Source organism: Carettochelys insculpta, chromosome 12 (genome assembly GCF_033958435.1).
Source record: "Carettochelys insculpta isolate YL-2023 chromosome 12, ASM3395843v1, whole genome shotgun sequence".
In the NCBI taxonomy this organism is placed as follows: Eukaryota; Metazoa; Chordata; order Testudines; family Carettochelyidae; genus Carettochelys; species Carettochelys insculpta.
In genome coordinates, this window is record NC_134148.1 from 6446926 (window position 1) to 6466099 (window position 19174).

The 19174-nt window shown below is 49.7% G+C and overlaps 1 protein-coding gene across 2 annotated transcripts in view; it reads left to right on the forward strand.

The window, feature by feature from the left end:
* Window positions 1-19174, forward strand: part of LINGO1 (leucine rich repeat and Ig domain containing 1) — a 541157-nt gene that overhangs the window by 217955 nt on the left and 304028 nt on the right. For both annotated transcript variants that reach the window (XM_075006532.1, XM_075006534.1), the window contains exon 3: window positions 3000-3042. The gene's annotated coding sequence lies outside the window, so the exon portion shown is untranslated. The remainder of the gene's footprint in view (window positions 1-2999; window positions 3043-19174) is intronic.

The window sequence follows — 19174 nt, forward strand, 5'->3', positions numbered from 1 at the left end:
TCACAGCTCCTTGGAACGTGCCTTTATTCTCTCTCAGCCCTATGAAGGTTACAAACCCCAGCTGAGAACCCAGGATAGATGCAAAATGGGGACTTGTCCATTCCTGACACGCCTTGGTTACCTTCACAGAAATGGACAAAATGAGCAGTCATGGTTGAAAATATACCCACTGGTATTCAAAGTTAAGCACCTTCTGCTATGTCTGCGGTCTGAACCAGCTTTAATTATCTAAGATACATATAGAAATTCTGTAAAAGGCCATAAAAATCTACTGCTTATCATAAGAGATCCCATCAGCGTCTTTTCCAAGTACGTATGGAGCAATTAAATGGCCATGTTCATTCTCTCCAGCCATCTTGAATGACTGTACTTGCCTTTGGGAGTAGTGTTAATCCAAGGAGCTAAGAGCAAGTGTGTGTCCCTAGCTTGTTGTCACGCAGAGGCTGGTGGGGGTAGACACATCAGTGCTAGCTCTGATTGAACTAGTGTGCTAATAATAGCAACAAGCAATGGGATGCCGGTAGGGGCAGCAGGTGGGAGCTCCAGGTCCTTTTGTATCATTGGGCCCTGGGGAGGTGGTCACTTCCCTCCCGTTGGCGGGCCTGCGGCAGAGCTGTAGTTTCAGACATAGCTGTACTTGAGGTGGCTGCTTTTACACTTAGCCCCACACTTAGCTTGGTCTAAAGTACTGTAGATGGCTCTATTTGAGCTGGCAACTCCCTGTCCGCATGTAGTATCTACTTTAGCAGCATGGCACGTTCAGAGGTGTTGGGGAAGGGGCGAAAAACGTTCCATGCATAAGCGGGGAAAACCGTTGGAACAACAGCCTTGTGCTCCTGGTTTCCAGATCACAGAAGGTGAGAGACGTTGGGCTGGAAGGGACCTCAAGAGGCCATCATGTCTCAGTGCAGCACACTGGATGAGACCAACTAATCACAGAATCACAGGGCTGGAAGGGACCTCAGGAGGTCATCTAGTCCAGCCCCCTGCTTCAAGCAGGATCAACCCCCACTAAGTCATCCCAGCCAGGACCTTGTCCAGCTGGGACTTAAAAGCCTCGAGGGATGGAGAATCCACCACCTCTCTAGGCAATGCATTCCAATGCTTCACCACCCGCCTGGTGAAGGAGTTTTTCCTACTATCTAACTTACACCTCCCCCTCTTCAACTTCTGACCATTGCTCCTTGTTCTGTCGTCTGACACCACTGAGAACAGTTTCTCACCCTTCTCTTAGGAGCTCCTCTGCAGGAAGTTGAAGGCTGCTATTAAATCACCTCTAAGTCTTCTCTTCTGTAAACTAAACAAGCCCAAATCCCTCATCCTATCCTCATAGGTCCTGTGTGTTTGTCCAGCCTGTTCCCAGCAGCCACCAATGGGGACACCACAACTTCCCTTCGAAGCCTGTTCCAGAACTACTCTTCTAGTTCAAAAGTTTTTCCTAATATCTTACCCAAATTGGCCATTACTACTTGTACTGCCTTCCACCGACATGGAGCACAATCAGTTGCCATTCTATTGATAACAGCCCTTAGCGTATTGGAAGCCTGCTATCAGCTCTCCCATCATTTGTTTTTTCTTAAGATGACACGTGTCCAGTTTTCCAACCAGGTCAGGTTTCCTAAACCTTTTTTTAAAAATCATCTCAGTTGTTCCCTCTCACCTCCTTCCAAATCCTGCATCGGCCTTAAAGTGTGGTGCCCGAAAGTGAGTGCTGAGGTCCCAGCTGGGCTAAGTAGAGGGGAGCACTTGCTGCAGCCTATTGTGGCAGACCACAGGCAGCATGCTTCAAGAACCTAGTGAAAGGCAAATATGCTGTGAGCTCGGTCAGTGCCTTTTTGTTCCCCAGCTAGGCTCTCAGCGTCCAGCCCGGCAGCCAAGGCAGGCAGCTAGGGCTTGTTAAGATTCAGTCTGCAGCAAAAAGGCTACTCAAACACCTGCTGCCAGTTAAGGGCCGTGTCTACACGTGCCCCAAACTTCGAAATGGCCATGCAAATGGCCATTTCGAAGTTTACTAAGGAAGCGCTGAAATGCATATTCAGCGCTTCATTAGCATGCGGGCGGCAGCAGCGCTTCGAAATTGACGCGCCTTGCTGCCGCGCGGCGCATCCAGACGGGGCTCCTTTTCGAAAGGGCCCCGCCTATTTCGAAGTCCCCTTATTCCCATGAGCTCATGGGAATAAGGGGACTTCGAAGTAGGTGGCTTCCTTTCGAAAAGGAGCCCCGTCTGGACGCGCTGCGCGGCGGCAAGGCGCGTCAATTTCGAAGCGCTGCTGCCGCCCGCATGCTAATGAAGCGCTGAATATGCATTTCAGCGCTTCGTTAGTAAACTTCGAAATGGCCATTTGCATGGCCATTTCGAAGTTTGGGGCACGTGTAGACGTAGCCAAGGCCTCCTGGCTCATCATAAAATGTTCCACCCCCGGCAGAGAGAGGGAAAGGAGATGAGAAGCGGACCGGGAAGAGAGGCAGGAGGACTGAGGTTTGGAAGAGAGAAGGGGCACAGCCAGGTACAGAGGGAAGGTGCTACAGGGAAGTGGTGAGAGAAGTGGCCCAGGGAAGGTGGCTGTATTTGGGGCAGGGGAAGAGCCCATCAGCTGCCTCCCATCTAGGGTCTCTGGGCCAGAGCAGTGGGCAGTCCTGGACTCCCCCCATCCTTCCCCTGGAGCTTCTGAACCTTCTGAAGGGGTCTTGCCCCTCCCTCTTGTGACTAGCTTATGATGAGGATAGCTTGGTGAGTGGAGACCCTTGCCTCTGGAAAGACCCAAGGTGGTGGAAGGTGCGCAGTAAAATCAGCCAAGAAGTGCAGAACCTGACAAGGGACATGTCACAACAGGACATTCCTGATAACACACCCCAGAACAAGACTACCCTTTTCCCCAGCTGTATCACCCCGTTGCTGACTCTTATTCAGTTTGAGATTTACCATCAGCCCCCAGCCCCCAATGCTTCTTGCTGTGAATAATCTGCCAGTGGAACCTTATCTCTCTGTTCTTTTGCAGGTCTTCAGCTGGAGCAGAAGGTCCTTGCAGGATTTCTCCACTGGTAAGTGCTGGGCCTTTTCCCAGGGTCTGATTATGGTGTTGGAACCTCCATTTGCTATTCTGCATTGCTCTGGGTGTTGATGTTCATGATGGCGCCGGTTGTTCACGCTCCTACACTGAAGTAACGCTAGTGCAAAGAACAAACTCACACCTGTGTCTGGAGTAGAGGAGGAGGTCCAGCAAGTGACCTGTTTGTCACAACCCAACCCCGGTGACGGTGGGCTCTTGATGAGACCTGCAATGGGTCAGAGGGTGAACTTGATGGTTGGGTTCTGAAACTGACATCTGTTGGTTGTAGGAGTTTGTGCAAAGCAATATGGGAAAATACTGAGGGTCTGATCATTCAGGAGTTCTGTGCTGATACGGCCACTGACTTTGGCAGCAGTGTTCCTGATTCACACTGATGGAACCGGCCCTTGGCTTTTCACAGGCTCCGCTGTGCCTGGGGTGGGTATGAAATCAGCAGGTGAACATGTGACTGTGTGCGGCTGTGCCAAGGCTCCATCCCTCGGGGCCTTTGAAACGAATCCAGACGCGTGCCCCCACCTAGGGGCAGCGCTATCGGTGCCGTGAGAAATGGGTCTGTGTCACCACTATTGTTGCGTGTCTCTGTGCTTTACAGTGGAAACTGTGTGAGCCTCTTTCCATTCTGCCTGGCTACACGGTGATGGACGAGCAAGTGGGAACTTCAGTTCAGTAGTTGACACGATGATTTCAGTGAAAGCCGGGATGCCTCTAAATCCTCCTAGCAGCAAGGGCTAGGACTGGGAGTACCTTTTCGAAGATCAGAAGGCAGCGTGTTGCCGGGCACTCTGTGGGCATGGGAGTAGGGCAGCCGATCCCCTTGGGGGAGGGAGCAAGGTTTCAATGAGGAACAAAGGGAACATTTGGGGGCTGTAAGAAAATGTGAAAAGTCAGAGACGCAGGAGCTCCTGTTTTACCTGCGTTGGATAAGTTGGTGTTGTCATCTGTGACCTTTCTCGAGATGGGCTTATTTCAGCCCTTCCTTTCCAGAGGCTGTTCTGCAGCGACCTACTCCCTGTATTTGTTTTCCATTTGTTACACAAAGCACAGTAGCAAATTACACATGAAGTGTATTAAGTCTGGCCACTTTCCTATCAATTCTAGGACTTGTCGATTTCAGCCAGAGAGGGACTTGGCTAAACTTTCAAAATGAAAAATCACATTATTAAAAAAAAGGGAAAGCAGCCGAGTTTCTTAAAACCACAAGCCTGGTGCGGAAACTGCTGCAATCTCAATGAATGGCAGCGTTTCCAATACTGAATGTCCAAAGTTAGTTGATATTTAGGAGCTACCAGAAGGCAGGCAAATGACATGTAGGTACATTTTTAATGTACGGAATCTCTTACGGTATGTTTTTAAGTATCAGCATTAGTTTTATTAATAGTGTAGACGGAGGGTGCACAAAGAGGGGGGATGGGCCCCCTCGGGGGGCATAACACTTTGTAGGGGGGGTGCAGCACAATCAGCTGCTGGATCTGAGGCTCATCCATCTCATTAAAAATGTTGCAGTGTGTTACCGTTTCTGTGTCTGTGTATTCAAATTTATATACCCATTAATAAAGTTTTTACAGTTTACAGACTTATTTTTGTACACATGCCCAAAGGGTTTTTTTTTTTCAAATGAAGATAACCGAAATTTCCGTTGGCTTGGATTATATTAGACAAGTTACGGGGAAGGGGCCTTGCTAATTGCAGGGACGAAAAGAGAGCCCTGACGTAAAATGTTTGCTCACCCCGGCATAGACTGTGATGAGGAGTTCTGGCTGACATGGAGGGTTATGTATTTTGCAGAGTTGCTAAACCTAATGATAATACAGAGTACGAAAAAAAGTGTTTACATATGGGAATGGCTTCACTGTAGAGAAATGAAAAGATGAAGGAAAGAGATACTAAAGCACATTTCTGGGCTTTGAAAACTGGCAGTAGAAAAGAGATGCGGGGCCCATCTGTGCGAATGTGCAGGTCAGAGTTGCCCCCTGTCCTGAAGGCAAAGTGAATATATTTAGGAAATTCGAAAGAATATTGGTGGGAAATTTCTTGACCTGTGATCACCAGCTGAATACTAGACTTGTTGTGTTGCTGGTCTGATCATATGTAATCTTTCCTAAATCCCTATGCAACACTGAAACAAGCCCTAGACTAGTGGTTCCCAGTCTGGGGACCCCTGGGGCGTCTGTGAGGGTATTGCAGGGGGTCATTGGGAAAAAAAATAAAAGGTAAATAAAAACAATCATAGAAAATACGTTTTAAATGAATTGCAAAGTGACAACCAGTTATGTTTAAATGAATTATCTTTGAAGAATGTTATGAATTGCTGTCTGAAAGTCTCTGTCGTGGTTTCCTTCTTCATGTGGTGAAGTGTACCTAATGGCTAGCACGGGCTTTGACGGGGGTCCGCCAGCAGTCTGGAGGGGTGATTTAGGTCCACATTAGTGTAAAGGTTGGGAAAAACCATTCTAGCAACTTCATGCATATTTACTCTGCATCTTACCTCACAGTCCTGCAGCAGCGCCATATAACTAATCCCCGACTCCAGGTGTTTTCTGCTGGGTTGAACGAAGTCAAAGTGGGGCCCACATGAATCAAAAAATATTCTAGACCCCACATCTTCCACCCTGCACTTGAAGCAACCTCCTCCTTCCAGGCTCACTCCATTCTATGCCCTATCACTCATCCCGGGATGGGGCGGAAGGGTAGATTTCCCGGTCTCCTCCTTTGCACGGATTAAGTGGCCTCCATGCAGGACATATTGTTGTCTCTGTCTTCCTCTGCTGGTGTTCCCCCTCTCCTGCTGGTGTTCCTCATTGGCCAGGAAGCCACAAAGAGTAACCCACTCCGATAAAATTGCCCTCACCCACCAGCGACTGGCCGAGCTGTGGAGGACCTTGCATTGTGCCAGAGGGCGTCATTCTGTCTCTAATGCAAGGAGGATTGCCCAGCACCTCTGATCCATTCAGTCACCAGTGAATCTTCTAGGCATCAGCAGCCAGACCCCTGCTGATTTGGGTGTGGGAAAAGGGGAGACACATGGACCCCCAGCTGCTTAGCTCCGCCACCATTTCACGCATCTGTGCATTTGTCTACAGATCAGAAAGCCAGCTGATGGCACCCAGGCATGCTGAGCAGCATAATCAAATCCCTAGCTCATCCCTGCCCAGCCTCCTAGGAAAGAATTGTTCATCTCCCAGGCTTGACTTACTTGACTTAAACCCTGGTACTCTGTGTGGAGTGTAGGTCATCTGCAAGTCTCCTCCACTTCACTCTGTCTCAAGACAAAACTTCTGTCTAACTCCAGGCGTACCCCAGTTGTCCTTCAGTCTCGGTAGATCTCCATGATGCCTGAGGTCTTCCTCTTCTGCGTTTTCCTTGTGGGTTCCCTTTGAGAGCTTGATGGACTGTGCTGAATGAGCCAGCCCCACTTTCTTCTCTTGATTTGAACGTCAAATGGTTCTTGTCCTGCTCTGTTCCAAACCTCCTCATTTCCGACCAAGTCTTGTCATTAGATGTGAAGGATGCACCTCAGACATCTGTTTATGAATGTCTGTAGCTTCTGGCTTGAAGACCTTTTACTACACCAGGGCTGTGTCTACACGTGCCCCAAACTTCGAAATGGCCATGCAAATGGCCATTTCGAAGTTTACTAATGAAGCGCTGAAATGCATATTCAGCGCTTCATGAGCATGCGGGCGGCAGCGGCGCTTCGAAATTGACGCTCCTTGCCGCCGCGCGGCGCGTCCAGACGGGGCTCCTTTTCGAAAGGACGCCACCTTCTTCGAAGTCCCCTTATTCCCATGAGCTCACGGGAATAAGGGGACTTCGAAGTAGGCGGGGCCCTTTCGAAAAGGAACCCCGTCTGGATGCGCCGCGCGGCGGCAAGGCTCGTCAATTTCGAAGCGCCGCTGCCGCCCGCATGCTAATGAAGCGCTGAATATGCATTTCAGCGCTTCATTAGTAAACTTCGAAATGGCCATTTGCATGGCCATTTCAAAGTTTGGGGCATGTGTAGACACAGCCCAGGTCTCGCTTCCGTACAAGAGCAGGGACATTCACCTCCCAGACAAAATAATAATTGGAAGGGCAGGAGGGGGAGCATGGGGTATTGTTTCCAAGCCGTCACCTGGGAGGAAATGGGGGACACTAGTATGGTATGGAAGGATGCACAGAACTCCTTGAGTGGGGTCTGTAGAGACTCTGCTGTGGAGGGATGGGTAGATCCTAGCAACAAAGAGATGCCCTGGCATAAAGAAGGGTATGGGGGGGATGCAGGAGCCCAGCAATAGAGGGGATGGGAGGGTGGCACACAGGGAGCATGTGGAGGGAATGGAAGGATGCAGGGAGCCCCAGGAATGCGCCATGAGCTCATCCCGACAGCGGCAGCAAAGCGTAGGACACTCCCCGTCCCCCCAGTTCAGTTGGCCTGTTAGTAGGTCAGGGCAGATGCTATCTCCTGCAGCAGCAAGCTGCTGTCAGAGGGGCTGGGTTAGCACAAGCAAAGTAGCATGTACCCGGGAGCCCACACGTGTAGGGGGTGGGGGGGCAGACTCTGCATTTGTTTGAGGCCAGGTGCAGACAGGCAGAATTTCACCCCCCTGCAGCAGTACCCCTGTGAGCTGGAGCATGGGGCTACAGTGCTGCTCCGGGCTGGTCCAACTGCCCCAGGTTGTGATTTGCAGCCCCATGCATGCCAGGGCACAATGCCACCCACAAAGATGGGTGGGCTCTTTCCCTTGGTGCAGGGGACCCCACAGAGAGGGAGCAGAACTGGGCCTCACAGAGCTGAGATCCGTTTTGCCATTCTCAGCAGAGCCCAGGAGAGAGAAGGGTCCTGGGTAACTGCCCATCTTCCTCAGGTTTCCCCAGCCCCTCGTGGTGGGCTAATTCAGGCCTGGCTACATGCTAACAGCCAGTGAAGAGGCAGTGGCGTGGCGTGGCAGACAGGGAGGTGAGGTTGGGGAGAATGTTGGAGGGAGGCAAGGCCTGCAGTCTGGCCAGGCTGAAGAAAGAGGGTTCCCTCCGGTGTAAGAGAAAAGGGCTCCAGGCCGCAAGCGGCGGTGGGTGTATTCTGCGGCCAGCCCACTGCCGGAATTGGCTCTGCTAGAGGATGTTGGCACCGTGCCCTGCCTGCAAGACCCCCCTGCTGCGGTGGGGCTTCCGATCTCTGTGCTAAGAGGATCCAGTTTTAATCTGCCACTCAGTCGGCTTGATTTGGAAAGCCGGTTAGAGGCAGATGATAGGTTTGTTAGCTGAAGTGCCTGGCTTGTTTTGCATTGATTGTCATCTCGTAAAAAAGCAGATCACAAAGCGCTGCGCAGGGATGGAGTGGGTATGGCAGGGCACGGAGCAGCAGGATACCTGAGTCTCACCTGGCTCTGCCATTGACCCACTGGGTGTCCCCGGCTCACTTCCTTAAGATCTCATTTTCAATAGGTGTGTATCTAAATCGAGGTGCCTACCGAAGGCTATGCCTACGTGACAGCCTAAACTTGAAATAAGCTTATTTCAAGTCAATTTTGAAATAGGCTATTTTGGTGCTGTCTAAATGGCACCACGTGTCAAAATAAAACGCTGATTCGAAACCTCCTTTACCTCTCCTGAGCTGAGGTGCACAGGGATGTCTGAAGAGCGTGCCCGCTATTTTGAAAAACATTTCAAAATGACAGGCGCGTTGCATGGACCGCTGAATCCCGAAATAGCTCCCACCCTATAGATATAGCCTGCATGTCCTGGCTCTTCCAATAGTGCTGAGAACCAGCAACTCCCAGGGCCTCTGAGGTCAATCAAATTGTCCTTGACTAAAGTAAATCCCATGGCTGGTAAGCTGCTTGCTAACACAGCTTCATTAGGTTGGCTCTGTCCCCTATGTAGAACTTGGTACAGACCAATACCTGGGGCCTTTCCGTGGGTGAGATTATTAACACTTTTCTTCAAGGCAAATAATGTTGATATAGTGACATCAGATCAGCACACTGCTAAATAAGATGCCCTTGGCTGGTGGAGAAAAGGCATCTAATAATGGGAGAAGAGAACTGAGCTGAGGCAGATTTTGTTTGAATTCCTGGCTGGGTTTTCTCAAGGAGCTCTAGCTAATTTCCCAATCTCTTTCAAGGAATGAAAAGCAGTTCTGCAGCACTTTAAAGACTAACAAAATGCTTTGTTTCTTGGGACAGACCCACTTCTTCAGACACGGCATTTTTTTCTCTTTGGGCTCCTGTGTTTCCTGCTGTGGAGCGAAATAGAGCACCTTAGGGCCCCGTGCACGCTCTGAGGCAGGAGTCAGCAACCAAAATGGCAGGAAGAGCTGTTTGTTTTTAATTTGGTAAAAAAACAAAACAGAAAAAAAAAACACCTTAATAATTCAAGAGAAGCAGCTCAAGTGAATACGAGATGGTCCTCAATAAATAACATCAAACTGCACTTTCTGGAACCCCTGTTTCAGGAACAGCGCATGCACACTGATTTGTAATGTGATACATGTTTATTGCAGGACATTCACAAAATGTTTACATATTCTGTTTCCTCACACTCTGCGCGTGTGGGTTTGTACCACTGTCTGCTTGACTTTCACTCCCGAGCCCTCTTTAATTTTGCCAGTTTTACTTCAGGTTTGATTTCAGTTTTCTTTCTTAAAATGAGTGTTGCCCCTCACAGCAGGAATGCTGCAACCCTCCTTTTCCTTTTCAAAATCAAAACGTTCTTAGCAACGTAAGCAAAACAGAGATATGGGATCACATCCCACAGCACTCTGCACATATTAAAGGGGGAGTTACTCAAGATTTTGAGATCACATCTCATTTGCTATTTAGATGGGAGGAGTTCGTGGCTGGGATTTTAGATGTTCGCTGTTTATCAAAAATAATTGGGAGGGTTTTTTTTAGTTTTTTTTTCACTTTGCAGTTGTAGTGTCAGGAGCCACAAAGGAGTCCTCAAAGAGCTGCCTGTGGCTTCAGAGCCGCAGGTTGCAGACCCCTGCTCTAAAGGGGGTCTACACTACAGAATTCTGTTGACAGAAGAGGCCTTTGCTCGACAAAACTAGAGAACGTTCACACTACGAATGCGTTCTGTTGAGAATCTGTCGACAGAACACAGCAGTTTTCCCGGACGAGTTCTGTCTTGCCCATATGAGGCATAGCAGCTCTGTTGACAAATTCTGTTGAGAAAAAAAATAGTGTAGAAGCTCCAGAGGCCCTCTGTCGACAGGTTTACAGAGCTTCCAGTTGGCTGTTCTGTCGACAGAGGGCAGAGCAGTCTAGCCACACTCTGTTGACAAAAGGCATTGACAGCGGGAGCCTGTATTAGGTGTGGACGTATTCTGTAGACAGAGGTTCTGTCGGGAAATATTTGTTGGCGGTGACTTCTATCAATAGAACTCTGTAGTGTAGACACAGCTTAAGGGTTTAGACAGAAGTGTGAAAAGAATGTGGAGAAAACATTATTTTAACAAGATCCCATTGGGGATGTCTACACAGCACAACAAGAAGTCTCGTGGCACCTTTTAGACTAAAAGATATTTTGGAGCATAAGCTTTTGTGGGCAAAGACCCGCTTCATCAGATGCATGACTCAGGGGGGGAGGTTTCAGAGGGGTATTTAAAGAGTGGGTCCCAGTAAGAGGGAGGGCCAGAGCTGACAAGGTCTATTCAGCAAGGTGGAAATGGGCCAGTATCAACACTACTGATCAGAAGAGGAAAAAACAACACAGGGGGATGTGAGCCTTTGTTAGAGTCTAATGGGGAGCTATTAGCACCCAGAGCAGAGACACTGCCTTGTTAAGCTGCGAGCCACTCCCAGTCTCTGTTTAATCCATGGTTAATGGAGTCAAATTTGCAAATAAATTGCAGCTCAGAGATTTCTCTCTCCATTTGATTTTTGAAATTTGTTTTGTTTCAGAACTGTCACCCTTAAATCTGCCACTGACTGTCCAGGGAGATTGAAGTGTTCACCCACAAGCTTCCATACATTATCATTCCTGATGTCTGATTTACGCCCATTTATTCTTTTACAGAGAGACTGTCCAGTTTGGCCAATGTAAATTGCGGTGGGGCATTGCTGGCACATGATAGCATCTATTATATTAGTGGATGTGCAGGTAAAGGAGCCCCTGACGGTATGGTTGATGTTAGGTCCTGTGATGATGTCACGGGTGTAGATATGTGAGCAGAGCAGGCAGTGAGGACTGTTGCAGGGGCTGGTTCCAGGCCTAGAGTCACTGGTTTGTGATTTGTAGTGGCTGGTGAGGATTTGTTTAAGGTTGGCAGGCGGTCTGTAGGTGAGGACAGGCCTGACTCCCAAGGTCTGTGAGAGTGAAAGATCACTGATCAGGATGGGTTGCAGGTCGCTGATGATGCACTGGAGAGGCCTTAGGTGGGGGCTGTATGTGATGGCCAGTGGTGTTCTCTTGCACAGCACCATTAGTTCAGAACAATGGCCACTATTCCAAAACAACTTTGCAAGTGTCTACGCAGCAAAACCACTATTGGCTTACTTCGAGTTTTGTAAAACTCATGCTACGAGGAATAGCACCTATTGGTGATGATGGGGGACTTCAACTATCCAGATATATGTTGGGAAACTAATACAGCAGGGCACAGACTATCCAATAAGTTATTGGACTTCATTGGAGACAATTTTTTTATTCCAAAAAGGTTGAAAAAGCTACTGGAGGGGAAGCTGTTCTAGATTTGATTTTAATAAATAGGGAGGAATTGGTTGAGAATTTGAAAGTGAAAGGCAGCTCAGGTGAAAGTGATCATGAAATTGTAACATTCAAAATTCTAAGGAAGGGTAGAAGGGAAAACAGCAAAATAGAGATAAAGGATTTCAGGAGGGCAGATTTTGGTAAACTCAGAGAGCTGGTAGGTAAGGTCCCATGGGGAGCAAAACAGGGGAAAAACAGCTGAGGAGAGTTGGCAGTCTTTCAAAGCGACATTATTAAGGGCCCAAAAGCAAGCTATCCCGCTGTGTAGGAAAGACAGAAAATATGGCAAAAGTCTGCCTTGGCTTAACCAGGAGATCTTGCGTGATCTTAAAATAAAAAAGGAATCATATAAAAATGATTATTACAAAGGATTACAAATGACAAAGGATGAATATAGGCAAACAATACAAGAATGCAGGAGCAAGATTAGAAAGGCTAAGGCACAAAATGAGCTCAAACTAGCTACAGGCATAAAGGGAAACAAGAAGGCCTTTTATAAGTACGTTAGAAACAAGAGGAAAACTAGGGACAGGGTAGGGCCATTGCTCAGTGAGGAGGGAGAAACAGTAACAGGGAACTTGGAAATGGCAGAGATGCTTAATGACTTCTTTGTTTCGGTCTTCACCGAGAAGTCTGATGAAAGAATGCTTAACATAGTGAATGCTAATGGGAAAGGTGTAGGGTTAGAAGTTGAAATAAAAAAAGAAAAAGTTAAAAATCACTTAAAAAATTAAATGTCTGCAAGTCACCAGGGCCTGATGAAATGCATCTTAGAATACTCAAGGAGCTGATGGAGGAGGTATCTGAGCCTTTAGCTATCATCTTTGGAAAATCATGGGAGACAGGAGAGATTCCAGAAGACTGAAAAAGGGCAAATATAGTGCCCATCTATAAAAAGGGAAATAAAAATAACCCAGGAAACTACAGGCCTATCAGCTTAACTTCTGTACCAGGAAAGATAATGGAGCAAGTAATTAAAGAAATCATCTGCAAGCACTTGGAAGGTGGTAAGGTGATAGGCAACAGCCAGCATGGATTTGTAAAGAACAAATCACGTCAAACTAGTCTGATGGCTTTCTTTGATAGGATAACGAGCCTTGTGGATAGGGGAGAAGCGGTGGATGTGGTATACCTAGACTTTAGTAAAGCATTTGATGCGGTCTCGCATGGTATTCTTATCAATAAACGAGGCAAATACAACTTAGATGAGGCTACTATAAAGTGGGTGCATAACTGGCTGGATAACCGTACCCAGAGAGTAGTTCTTAATGGTTCTCAATCCTGCTGGAAAAGCATAACAAGTGGCGTTCTGCAGGGGTCTGTTTTAGGACCAGTTCTATTCAATATCTTCATCAACGATTTAGATATTGGCATAGAAAGTACGCTTATTATGTTTGCAGATGATACCAAGCTGGGAGGGGTTGCAACTGCTTTGGAGGATAGGGTCATAATTCAAGATGATCTGGATAAATTGGAGAAATGGTCTGAGGTAAACAGGATGAAGTTCAATAAGGAGAAATGCAAAGTGCTCCACTTGGGAAGGAACAGTCAGTGTCACACATACAGAATGGGGAGAGACTGTCTAGGAATGACTACAGCAGAAAGGGATCTAGGGGTTATAGTGGACACAAGCTAAATATGAGTCGACAGTGTGATGCTGTTGCAGAAAAAGCCAACACGATTCTGGGCTGCATTAACAGGGGTGTTGTGAGCTAGACATGAGAAGTCATTCTCCCGCTCTACTCTGCGCTGGTTAGGCCTCAGCTGGAGTATTGTGTCCAGTTCTGGGCACCGCAGTTCAAGAAAGATGTGGAGCAATTAGAGAAAGTCCAGAAAAGAGCGACAAGAATGATTAAAGGTCTAGAGTATGTGACCTATGAAGGAAGGCTGAAGGAACTGGACTTCTGTAGTTTGGAAAAGAGAAGATTGAGGGGGGACATGATAGCGGTTTTCAGGTATCTGAAAGGGTATCACAAGGAGGAGGGAGAAAACTTGTTCTTCTTGGCTTCTGAGGATAGAACAAGAGACAATGGCCTTAAACTGCAGCAAGGGAGGCTTAGGTTGGACATTAGGAAAAAGTTCCTAACTGTCATGGTGGTCCAACAGTGGAATAAACTGCCAAGGGATGTTGTGGAATCTCCATCACTGGAGATATTTAAGAACAGGTTAGATGGATGACTATCGGGGATGGTTTAGACAGTACTTGGTCCTGCCATGAGGGCAGGGGGCTGGACTCGATGGCCTCTCGAGGTCCCTTCCAGTCCTAGTATTCTATGGTTCTATGATTCTTTTCCAAAATGGATATTTTCGAATACGGGCTGTGTAAATGGCGAATAGGGACTATTTCAAAATAGGGGGCCTACTCAGGGTGCCTGAAACGGGGTTCTAAATCCAATCAGTGTGGATGCACTTTTTCGAAGTAGCCGAGTGCCATTTTGCTGCACATTTTATGTGTAGATGCTCTATTTTGACAGAAGCTATTCTGAAATAATGCTGCTGTGTAGACATAGCCATTGATGGCAAATGGTCTCAGAGGGGTAGCCGGTTTAGTCTGTAACTTCACAAAACAACCAACCAAAACAACAACAAAAAAAACATTAGTAGACCTGTAGCACCTTAAAGACAAATCGTTTTATTTCTTAGGTAATGAACTAAAGCAAGGGCTTTGGGTTTGTTCATTTGTATTTGTGAATATTCCATTGAAACTGTAACCCTCCAGTTGGGAGTGGGCCAGATTCAGATCTCAGGGTAAATCTGGAGTAAATCCACTGACTTCACTGGTTACCCAGATTTACTCGTGTGTGACTGAGGTTTTTAATCTCTCTTTGAAGAAGTCTGTGAGACCCAGGCACGTGGTCCCATGTGGCGATCTTGCAGCTATTTTAGTTTGACTGTCTCCAGATTGAAAACAGCCAGGCTCCCAGAGTGTGTCTGAATGAGATGCTGACGATGAACCTTGCTGAAGGCTCCAGGGAGGTGAGTTTGGGGGGTTTTACCCATGCCCGTTCACCCTCACAGTCCCAGCCTTGTCCGACTGAGCGTGAGCAGACCCCAAATACAAGGTTCTTTCATCGCAGCGAAACAATCAAGAGGCTCAAAACATGTTTACAGCTGGCTGCTGATGCTGGCAACCTCGGTGCAGTGCTGCTCTCAATCCAATTTACTGTCCCCGACGTGACTTGGTGTTTCAGTGGGAACCTTCTCACCTCCCTCTGATTGAATTCATTGAGGAGGCCAGCTGCCCGGTGCGTTGTAGCAGGTGCATGTTCAACGGAGAAGTTGGCATGCTTGGAATGAGACTGGGAAAGAGAGAGACCCGCCCCCCACATCCTTATTCACCCCTTGGAGCAAAGCACTGATATGTTTCCTACAGTCCGCACCATACTGAGGGTCAAATGCAAACATGGGTGAGTCAAAGTTGAACAAAAAGGAACAAACAGAGGCAGACAAAGTGGAGGACTGGGGCTGCTTTGTTTTCCATCCTCCTGTTCCTTGGGGGTGCTGGCACATTTTAAATGGCTTAAAATCTGGCTCAACGATAGGTCTGAAAATGCAATTGGAAATGAGCAATCAGGATCAAACGGCTCATACAGGTGTGTGTCTGGTGGGATCCGGCTCTGGATCGTGCACTATTTAACATTTTCACTAAGGGCCTGGAAGAAAGCGTAAGATTCCCACAGATAAAGTCTGTAAATGACCCAAAAATCAGGAGAGTGGCTAATAATAAAGAGGGCTGGTCACTGATGCAGAGCAGTCTGATTGCTTGGTAGGCCGGTTCCAAGAAAACCAATATGCATTTTAATGTGGCTAAATGTAGAAACAAAACTGCAGCTCATGCTTGCCGGAGGAGGGAACTCTGTTTTGGGAAACAATGACGGAACAGATTTTGGGGTCCTGGTGGATAATCAGATGAATGAGGTTCCCAGGACAAGGCTGCTGCCGACGTGGCTAATGCAACCCAGGGATGAGTAAACCAGGGTAGCTCAAGGAGTAGACAGCACTGGATTTGCAATGGTGAAATGGCACCAGGATCACACTCAGAAGGGACCCTGGCCCAGCTGACTCACTTGTGCTTAACAAGTCTCTGAAGAAACACAGGTTCTGTATGGTTGCTCTGTTGGGAGGCGTGCCTGGTTTGGGGCTGTTGAACCACCCACAACATCCACCTAGAGGCTGCTGATGGATCACCTCACAGGGGACTTCCCCTCTCGTCGCTGGCAGTTACTTCACCTAGATGTGGCCTGGCAGTCTTTCCAAGGTGGGGAACTCCCCAGATAGACCTCTCCACCCACCACAGGCACAACAGGAAGTGCTGCTGTTTCTGCTCCCAGTGGGGTCTGGGCAAGGGCTCCCTCTCAGATGCCTTCCTTCTGTCATGGGTGGAAGGAGTGTTCCGCCAACCCCTCTTGACAGCAGGATCCTCCTCCAGATCAAATGCGACAGGGCCCAGTTCGTACTGATAGCCTGGCCTGGCCTCACCAGCACTGGTTGGGACATCGCTAGCCCCTGGCACCTTACAGACTAACAGATTTATTGTAGCACAAACAAGAAGTCCTGTGGCACCTTACAGACTAACAAGTATTTTGGAGAACAAACTTCCGTGGGGAAAGATTGGCTTTGTCAGTTCTTCTGGTTGTTTTTGAAGATACGGCCTAACTTGGCTACCCCCTCTGATAATTGGAGCATCAGCATTCGTGGGCAAAGACCCGCTTGGTTACATGCAGGTTTTGGCTCCTCCATCTGGACCTTGCGTCCCTGCATCTCCCAGCATAGCTCCGTGGCTCCCTGTTAGAGCTGCTCCCTCCCTCCAGGAAATTGAGCTGGTGTGCCTGGATGTTCCCCAGCAGTGTGCGGCCTGGCTCCCATCCTGGTCTCCAGCTGTTTCAGAGCCTGCTGGAGACACCTGTAACTCGAGCTCCCAGCCTGAGAACTCATTGGCCCCTTAACGAATCGGGCAACTACCCCGAGCAAAGCCAGGCCTGTGACATTGTGGTTTTTGTCTGCACAGCCACTCTACAAGTGGCAATCAGGCATCACTGGGGGTCCCACCTCCAGGGACAGCTCTGAGCTTTGGGCTCACTAGGGACATCACTAGGAGTGATCTGAGAGGGAGGGAAGGCAGATGGGGATCATTTACGCAAGTGTGCGGCTTCTGTGGGCGTCCCCCTGGAGGAGGATTGCAGCTGGCAGCCCGAGACGGACAATCGCAGGGTCACCTAATCATGGCACGGCAGATGCTAATCGGTTGCAGGATGGGAAGCAGAGTCAATGAGCAGATTACTGAATGCATCAGGCTGAGACTTAAGAGACTGAGACCAGCCTTGTGCCAGCCCTTACCATGGGCATATGCACCAAGCCCCTGGCACAACCTTGGCTGGTACCATTACACTGAAATACCCTTGAGTTACAGCCAAGGAATCAGCCAGTACCCGCATCACCAGGGGATGGGTCCCCTACCGATGGGCAGATGAACCACGTCCAGACAAGAGCCACAGGTGACTCCCCTATGGCCTGTGGGCACTGAGGTGATCTGTAGCACTTGGTATTCTGGGGCAACAGCTTCCAGCACCACAGGCCTGATGGTGCCCTGGCCTGAGGCCACCCAGGACCTCGGCTCTCCTGTAGGTGGCTGAATGCCATCTGACTTCCCCAGCACAGGCGAGGCTGGAGCAGGGGAAACTGCGCTGGCTTCGAGAGGCGGGCGCTCAGGTATCATCCTCGGCGTGCAGCCTGGCCTCTACCTCAGGAGTAGCCGTGACTGTTACCAGAGGGCAGTTCTGACTTCCGGCGGGGAACGCACCGGCGCTTCCCTGTGTGCTCGGGCCTAGTGGAATCGCCTTCGGACTCCCACCCAGGTGGCGTGTGCCTGCAGCTGGGGCCTGACCGCTCATTGGACGGCCTCTCCTGCGCGGCGGGCCGGGCCCACGCGTACCCTGCCATGGCAGCTGTGGTGGGGCAAAGCTCTCAGCAGCCGGCTCCTTCTGCCTCACCAGAACCAGGGCTGCCTGCAGCAGGGGCTGTGCTCTCCAGCAAGGCTCCAGGAGGCCCTTACTGGGGGTGTGTCATGGTCCTAAGTCTGGACCCTTCTGGCCAATGCTTCTCCTTGACCCACGCTGGGACTGCTGGGTTGAGTCCAGCACCTCCTGCTGGTTGGTGATGGGAGCTGACAGTACCTAGGAACATGGCGTGCTCAGGTCTGGCTTCCTGGGTGCTCATATCCCCGCGTGGGTTTCACTTGCCAAAGTGCCCTGGCCCCACAGGCAGCGCTGGCTGAAAACTCTCCCCGTTGGGCTCTTGATGGGCTCACCTGGCATCTTCTCTCCACCTCTCGTGAAGACCTGGTGGCCGGCAGCCAGCTCTCTTGGCAGCCAGCCAGTTCCTGCCCGTACCAGGCCGGGGGCTCGTGGCATGTCAGGGTTGCAGTTCTTCCCTCCAGGATCAGGCTGGGGGCTGAAGGCAGCTGCCTGGCTGACTCCCAATCCTAGAGTGGTGCTGAGGGGCTCGGTGAACTCACCCCACTCCGTATGCCAGGCTGGTTGCTCAGGGGCAGGGGCAAAGCCAGTCTCCTAGCTGTGCTTGGGCAGGCCTGAGGCTGATGGAGCTCAGCTTTCCGTGGCACATTGAACCACTGGTCGGTCACCTGGAGCCTGCAGTTGGGGCCTGAGACCTGCTCGAGGGAACAGCAGTCTCCAGCTCCTCAGTGACTGATGGATCACAGATGCACAAACCTCGCTTGCAGGGTGAGTGGGGGGAGAAGGAAGCTAGGACGGGTAAGAAGCAGCCTGAGGCTCTGCTTGTGTGAGTTGGTGGCTCACAGCTGGTTCCAAAGAACGGGAATCTCTTCCCATGGCCCTGATGGGAACAAACCAAACCTCGTGGCCTTGTAAACCAGGCCTGTGGCTTGTGGTCTGGAGGCTGAAGTGCAGGCGTGGGAGCTCCTGGTGTCTCAGCTGTGCCAGTACGTCCATACTGCTGGTGCAGGCCGCCAGAGGTGAGTCTACTGCTTGAGCTGCATCCCTGCTGCAGAAGGATGGGGCTGTAGAGCCCAGGTCCTGCTGCTCCTTGGAGGGAAGGTGTTGGACCCAGCAGGGCCATGACTGATGTGAGCCCCATTGCTGTAGGGGTTGTGGACTGAGCATTGGGGGTGGGCTCCAGTCTGAGGTCCTCCCACTCCCAAACACCCGCTCTTGGCGTGCAGTGTGGCCAGTCCCTAGTGGGCCAGGACTTGCCTAGCACCCGCTCCAGAGTTCTCATTTCATCTCCGACGGGCTTGATCTTTTGTCCTCCCTCTGGTGGTGTGCGGAAATGCTGCACACACCTGTTTCTCCCCACTGCCCTCTGGCTTGGCCGCTTACGCTGCTTCCCCTGGCCAGAGGCAGGTTGCAGGGGAAGAGGGGAGACCCTGCTCTTCTCCC